Source organism: Herpailurus yagouaroundi, unplaced genomic scaffold (genome assembly GCF_014898765.1).
Source record: "Herpailurus yagouaroundi ecotype Mexico unplaced genomic scaffold, PumYag 248, whole genome shotgun sequence".
NCBI lineage: Eukaryota > Metazoa > Chordata > Mammalia > Carnivora > Felidae > Herpailurus > Herpailurus yagouaroundi.
The window spans coordinates 5,743,179-5,750,934 of NW_024412465.1; the positions used below are offsets into that span (position 1 = coordinate 5,743,179).

Genomic DNA, 7,756 nt, shown 5'->3' on the forward strand with positions numbered 1-7,756 from the left:
GTCAGCACAGAGCCCGACGTGGGGCTCGAACTCACGAACTGTGAGATCATGACCTGAGCCGAAGTTGGAGGCTTAACCGACTGAGCCGCCCAGGCGCCCCGGAATTCAACGTTTTTTTTAAAAAAAAAATTGTAGGGGCGCCTGGGTGGCGCAGTCGGTTAAGCGTCCGACTTCAGCCAGGTCACGATCTCGCGGTCCGGGAGTTCGAGCCCCGCGTCAGGCTCTGGGCTGATGGCTCAGAGCCCGGAGCCTGCTTCCGATTCTGTGTCTCCCTCTCTCTCTGACCTTCCCCTGTTCATGCTCTGTCTCTCTCTGTCTCAAAAATAAACATTAAAAAAATTTTAAAAAATGAATTTTTGAACTGTTTTCTTGAATTCACAATGAAAATTGAAATGGAAACACAAAGTCCACACGGTTCTAGAGGAAAGAGCCACATTAGCATTCTTTCTGAACAGGACAAAATTCGGAGAACTGGATGCTTTCCCAAAGACAGTGAATTTATAAAAGAGGGTAAGGACCTGTGGACACAGAGCCCATAACATCAGTGGCTTTCCTGCACCACAGCAAACAGTTAAAATAAAAAAAAATTTTTTTCAAGCCATCAGAAGAATGCTATGAAATGCACAGAAATGACCAACACAGTTTTTTTAATCTATATTTTTCATAATCATAAATTTTTATATTTATTTAATAACCTTGACATTTATTTTATCGCTTTTTTTCCAAGTTCATAACTTTTTAAAAAATGTTTATTTTTGAGAGAGAGAGAGAGAGAGAGAGTGCACGGGCGAGCGGGGGAGGGGCAGAGGGAGAGGGAGACACAGAATCTGAAGCAGGCTCCAGGCTCCAAGCTGTCAGCAATCCCGAGGGGCCTCCCGAGGAAACTGTGCTCCACGGAGGGAGGGGATCGGGGTCGTTGAAAACGCCCTGGGCAGGAGTCATACCTGCACCGTCGTTCGGCAGGCAGACAGGTATAGCCCTGTCCGGGGCACCCCCACCGCTGTGGGGACCCTCCCCTGGGGAACCCCGTAATCATTTTTAGGTGAAGACATTGGGATTCAAGATATGCAGAAAGACACATTTTGGAGGGGGTTCTCTTATCTGACTAAAATTTTTTTCCAACGTTTTATTTATTTTTGAGAGACGGGGAGAGACAGAGCATGAGCAGGGGAGGGGTAGAGAGAGACACGCACACACAGAATCCGAAGCAACTCCAGGCTCCGAGCTGTCAGCACAGAGCCCGATGCGGGGCTGCTCGAACCCACGCATCATGAGATCATGACCTGAGCTGAAGTCTGATGCTCGACCGACTGAGCCCCCCAGGTGCCCTTCTCTTCCCTTTTCCCTACCAGTTAGGTATACAAGGCCCTAATTTTACCCATTCATTGGGCTACTCTTTTTGTAAACTCCATATGCACAGAAATACATTTCCTCTCACCTCTTCATCGTAATCCTTCATCAGGTTAATTCACAGCCCTCAGAGACAGAACCTAAGAGTGTAATGGCTAATTTTCCTTGCCCAACCTCCTTAGAATGAAACTGAGGAAGCGTGTGAAGTATACGATGAGTGAACGAACAGAGACCAAAGACAGGGACGGAATCCAGACGGGACTGTTCTAACGTGAAGGGGGTGGGATGCACGTAAGGGACAAATCCCTATCTTTTCCCCTCCCCCTCACGAAAGGGGAGAAATCAAAGTAAAGGCAGGTGCAGAAAAGACCGCTGTTATATTCTCCTTCATACGCGGGATTTAGTGTGTAAATTTTATCCTCACTATATGGAGGCAGAGTGCAAATGTCCCCAAAGGTGTCAAAGGTGGCATGACCCGCCCCCACCTTCTCCTGGGCCAAAACGAGGGCAGTGACCCTTCCCGCCTGATGCGGAGAGCCAGCGCCGAGAAGACACTGTATATACAGAGCTTATTACAATAACCCACATCTGCCATTAGGCTTGTCGCTAATTGCCCACGCACGTCCCCACAACTTATTGGCCCCAGAAGCCAAAGTGCCCATTCCTCTGACAACCCACCTGTCCCTCAGAATTCCTCACCCTCTTAAAAAACTGGTACCAAACCTCCCTGCTCCTTGGGGTTTCTCTTCTTTCCTCTGAACCTTCGTGGATGTAAAAAGTTACCATAGGAACAAATCTGTACGTCTTTTCTCCCGAAAAATCTGGCGTGTGTCATTTTATTTTATTTTATTTTTTTCTTAATTTTTTTTTAAACGTTTAGTTATTTTTGGGACAGAGAGAGACAGAGCATGAACCGGCGAGGGGCAGAGAGAGAGGGAGACACAGAATCGGAAACAGGCTCCAGGCTCTGAGCCATCAGCCCAGAGCCCGACGCGGGGCTCGAACTCACGGACCGCAAGATCGTGACCTGGCTGAAGTCTGACGCCCAACCGACTGCGCCACCCAGGCGCCCTGGCGTGTGTCATTTTAATTTGCACATCCCTACACAAGAGCCTAAGAGGATACAGGAAATGTTTTTTTCTTCCCGGACAAAAGCAACATGGGTGGGAATCAAGGCAGGCCAGGGGCGCGAGAGTCGTCTCACAGGAAAATTCTGGATTCACAAGGCGCAAAGCCACAAGGCGTGAGCCCCGGACACTCACCTGTGGGTTCACCGTGGCGGAATAGGCAGTGGGCGTATCTATTGTGCATTCCTGGTCACTCACGTTTCTGGTGTAAGTCCAGGTTAACATTTTTTTCCTTGAATCCAGCTGCATGTTTATAATAGGGGATATTTTGTCTTGCGCTGTGATTAAAAAAGCAAAAAAACCAAAAAGATGCTCAGAATCCTTACTCGTGGGGGGGCGGGGAGGAGGTTGCAAATCAAACCCACAAGGTCAGAGCGCGTGGGGGGCTCAGTGGGTTGAGCGTCTGGCTCTCGATTTCCGCAGTTCGTGAGTTCCACCCCTGCATCAGGCTCTGCGCTGACAGCACGGAGCCTGCTCGGGATTCTCTCTCTCCGCCCCTCCCCTACTTGCGCTCTGTCTCTCAGAAATAAACGCATAAACTTTTTCTTAAAGTAACGAGCTGAAGAAAAAAAAAAAAACTAAGAAAACGAACAAACCACAGGGACGTCACTTCTCGCCCGTGAACTAAGCTATACTAATAATAATTTGGGAAATACAGAAAATAATCAGAAAAACAGACAAATTGGGTAGAGCAATAATTTGAAGACTACGGAAAATAATTTGAAAGACACGAGTTGGCTACAGTCATAATTTGAAAAATACGGAAAAATACAGAGGCACCCGCCTGGCTCCGTGGGTGGAGGGTACAACTATTGATCTCCAGGTTGTGAGTTCGAGCCCTGTGCAGGGGGTAGAGATTACTGAAAAATAAAATCCTTTAAAAAAATAAAAAGAAAAGAAAAACATAGAAAATAGTTTGAAAAGTACAGAAGATCATTGGAAACACACAGACAAGTTAGCGATCGTGACGACAATTTGAAAATTTCAGAAAAATACAGAAAATAATTTATAATTAGCCACAGTGACAATAATTTGAAAAATGCATAAAATCATGTGAGAACTACAGAGAAGGGGCGCCCGGGGGGCTCAGTCGGTTGAGCGTCCGACTTTGACTCAGGTCCTGATCTCACAGTTCGTGAGTTCGAGCCCCGCGTCGGGCTCTGTGCAAACATCAACTCCAACCCAATCCCAGGATCTGCAGCATCTGTGAAATGGGGTCGTGGGGGACCCGAGCCGAACTCCAGAGTCACACGCTTGATCGGCTGAGCCCCCCAGATGCCCCTGGGCACCCCGTTTTCCTGGGCCACCTGCGGGAACATGTCTACATGCTCCCTGGCACCTTCCGGTGGACGTGTTGAGGGATCGAATCTTCACCCTTGGGTCCCTGATTCTGCCCGCGAATAAATACCTGTAGTTCGATTTGCAAAAGGCAAATTCTTCCCCTAGCATGGCGGTCTCGGGGCCGGGGGGTGCTTTAGGTCTTGGGGGAGCGACTTCTGTCCCCTTTGGCATCACGGGGGTGGGGGGGGAGTGACAATCCCACCCCGTCCCGGGGTGCCTGCCTCTACCTACCCGGCCGTGGTTGTGCACAGCACGCCGACTTCAGGACGACCAGGAAGGTCACAAGATGCAGCACGGCCGCCATATCCCAGCCGCAAAGCTCCACCTTCACAGGAGACACCAGGTCAGAGGTCAGATCCCCAACTGCCTCCCCCCACAAGGGTGTCACCACTAATGAGCTCCTGGCCGCATCCCTGGCCCTCGCTGGTCACGTCCACATTCCTGCTGCTGAGACGAAAAAAATCTTTTCCCGGTAACCTCTTAGGTTCTGTACCTGACGCCCGCAAATTAAACAGATGAAAGTTTAGCAGACACACCCGTTTTAACTACATATATACACACGGGGTCTCAGAAAGAAACATGCGGCTCAGGGAGACAGATGGACGACCAGGGCTTAGAAGCCGTGTCAGATTCAGCTTGGGAAAAGGGGTTCCGGACTTTCTGATGGGGACATACAGCTCTGGGGAAACGCAAAACAGGAAACGCAGGAAATTCATGGCCATTAAGGTCTGTCTTGTTAATAAGAGTCTCTCACATGATGAGACGTCTCTGGGTGTAGTTCTCCCCGTACGGAAACATCTCCACCATTAGAACATCCATTTACGGGGCGCCTGGGTGGCTCAGTGGGTTAGGCGCCCGACTTCTTGCTTCTGCTGGTTGTCAGTGGCCTGTCCCTCCAAATCACCCCTGTGCCCAAGAGGGAAACTTTGGGGTGACGCGTTCTGGTGCCCTCCGAGGAGCACCTGTCCTGGGTCAGCCCGAGGGGGGAGGGGGGCCTGTCTGTGCCTCATCCTGGACCTCACCTGCCTCTCGGTTCACGTCGTCCCACTTTCCCTTTGGGGGATGGCCCTCCCATGCCACCGACGCCCCTCGGGGCCTCCAGGGTCCTTTTAGGGTTCTGGGGGGGTCAGGACCCAGACGGCGTGGTGTCATCGTGGAAACGTTTGCCAGCACGGAAGGAAGCACAGTCCCACGTCCGGGCCACGAGGCGAAGTGAGCCCTCGGGGCAGGGCCTGTGCGGAGTCGGGCTCCCCATCAACACAGAACCCCAGGGGCGGCCCTTTGAGAAACCCAGAGCCGACAGAGACGGGAAGCCGGGCCCAGCGATAAAGTCCCCAAGCGCCCGTTTTGAGGCCCAAGGACGAGAAAAGGCTTTGAGGGGGAAGAGGTCATTTTCGGCCTCAGGAGCTGAGGTCCCGGCCTAAGGGGGTCTGACAACACTGGGGGTGGACGTGTCCCTTCGCCAAGAGAGGGGGTCCCGGGGGCTGGCTAGCGTCCCCTAAAATTCACGAGTTCAAACCCTCAGCCACAGGACCTCAGTGGGGCTGTATAGGGCGGTTGTGTCTTAAAGAGGAGACAAAGGGAACATGAGGTCACGAGGGTGGCCCTGGTCCCTCAGGACTGGGGTCCTTAGAGAAGAAGAGGTCAGCACACAGACATAGATGGAGGGACGGCCACGTGAGGACTCAGGGACATGGTGTCTACGTGGTGAGGAGAGAGGCCTCAGGAGGAACCAGCCTCAGCCCCGCGTGGATCAGGACCCCCAGCCTCGGCCCTGCATGGATCTCAGACCCCCAACCTCACCTCTGCCTGGATCTCAGACCCCCAGCCTCGGCCCTGCCTGGATCGCAGCCTCCCAGCCTCGGCCCTGCCTGGATCTCAGCCTCCCAGCCTCGGCCCCGCCCAGATCTCAGATCCCTCAGCCTCGGCCCTGCATGGATCTCAGACACCCAAGCTCAACCCCTCCTGGACGTCAGATTCCCCGACTAAGGCCCTCCTGGATCTCAGGCTCCCAGCCTCGGCCCTGCCTGGATCTCAACCTCCCAGCCTCGGCCCTGCCTGGATCTCAGCCGCCCAGCCTCCAGGACCAGGAAGGAATAAATGTCTGTTCTGGATCCCGCTCCGTGCGGGGTATTTGTCCCGGCTGCCCGATCTGAGTCATACAGCAGAGTCACCAGAAAGCAAAGGGAGCCGATGGGGGGCCATGTGCGTGTTCACGGGCCTCCCCAGCATCACCTGGGTCTGCACTGTGAGTCCGAGGGTGGGGGCTCCTGTCTGGACCCTGGAGGGGAGCCTGGTGGGCTTCCTGGTGTGTCCGGAGGTGGGTTCAGCAGGCAGAGGTGTGGCTCCGTGGGCCCCCACGTCGGGACGGGCCAGCCTGCGGACGGACCCCGGGGACGGTCGGATGCCCCCTGTGACCCCAGGAACACAGCCGAGCCGTGTGCCAAGTCCTGATTGGTCCTTAAATCGCCACGTTCACCTGCAGGCCGTGTCCCTGAGTCACGGAAGCTGGATGTGTTGCTCAACCCTTTGCGTGGCTTTGCCCAAGGTCGTGCCCATCAACGCTCCCGGACACCCCGTTTCTTACACACGTCTCAGTGCAACAAACAGGATCCCCTTTTTCCATTTGCACCCCCACGCCTCGCGTCTGCAAGAAACCTCCCCCGCCCTCCCCGCCCCGAATCTGATGCAGTTCCTGGGTGTTTGCAGCCGTGTCTCTCTTGTTCACCGTCGGGGGCTGTCTGGGGAGGTGAGACCGTCTCTTGCCCCCGACAAGCGAAAGGACACCCCCAATCGGTTCCCTGCACATCCCTGAGCCCCTGTCCTCCCTCCCATGTGATTTTGAGACAAAACCTCCGCTCGCCTTTCGATGAAAAATCTCCGGGTGTGTACGTGAACTAACTTGGGTGCAAACTTAAAAAATAACGATATAAAAAGGGCGCCTGGGGGGCCCAGTTGGTTGAGCGTCTGACTTCGGCTCAGGTCGTGGTCTCACGGTTCGTGAGTTCAACCCCTGCATCAGGCTCTGCACTGACAGCTCGGAGCCTGGAGCTGCTTCGGATTCTGTGTCTCCCTCTCTCTCTGCCCCTCCCCGACTTGCCCTCTGTCTCTCTGTCTCTCCAAAATACACATTAAAATATTTAAAAACATATAACAATAAAAAATAAGACAGGACGAAAACAAGAGAAACGTCTGTGCATTTTTCAGCGACCAGGTGCTTCAGCACGTGACCCCAGGACCCCAGGGTCGTTCTCACTCTGAGAGTATTAACCCGTCACGAGGTGGGGGGGGGGTTCCCTCTATCGATGCCTACATTTGTTTCTGGCTTCCTGTCTTTCCTGTGGGCTCCAAGGACCCGTCCCCAGGCTTCGGCAAGGTAAGCCCGCTCTCTGGCCACTGGCCACTGATGACGCCTGGCCCCTTCCCAGCCGATCGGCCCGTCTTCTGCGATGGGAACCAGGGTTGGCCTCAGGCCTCAGCCACCCCATCTGCGCCTTGGTCCAGAGCCTCCACCCCGAGGCAAGACGATCGCAGAGGTCACCGTGCACCTCGGGGACGATCCGAGGGCTCGCCCATGGCCGGCGGCTGTGAGTCACGGCCTGGGTGCACCTGCTCCGGACGTGGCCTCGGTGGTCTGCTTCCCCAGTCACACCCTTCCCGGGTGTCACCTCATCAACCCCCGCAGCCTGGGTCCCCACCTGGACCACGGTCTCAGACCCGTCTGTATCAGAGACCAGCCCTCCCTCGGTCAGGGATGCGCCCAGCCGTCTCCGCCCTTCCCTCCCGTCCTGAGCCCCCCCTGCCCTGGGACAGCAGCCCCCCGCCCCCACCGATGGGACGACGTCCACTTACTGGCCCCTCAGCTCTCGGCACCTGTCTTGGGCCGTCTCAGCACTTTCGGGGGACGCTGTCCTGCCCGGGTGACAGACAATGACGAT

General features: G+C 54.4%; 1 protein-coding gene across 1 annotated transcript in view; it reads right to left on the minus strand.

Moving 5' to 3' along the window:
- Positions 1–7,136, minus strand: part of LOC121020165 (granulocyte-macrophage colony-stimulating factor receptor subunit alpha-like) — a 21,244-nt gene extending 14,108 nt beyond the window's left edge. Inside the window, exons 1-2 of the mRNA XM_040460087.1 lie at positions 7,132–7,136; positions 3,728–3,730 (exon numbers count right to left, since the gene is read on the minus strand). The gene's annotated coding sequence lies outside the window, so the exon portion shown is untranslated. The remainder of the gene's footprint in view (positions 1–3,727; positions 3,731–7,131) is intronic.
- Between the last annotated feature and the right edge of the window lie 620 nt (positions 7,137–7,756).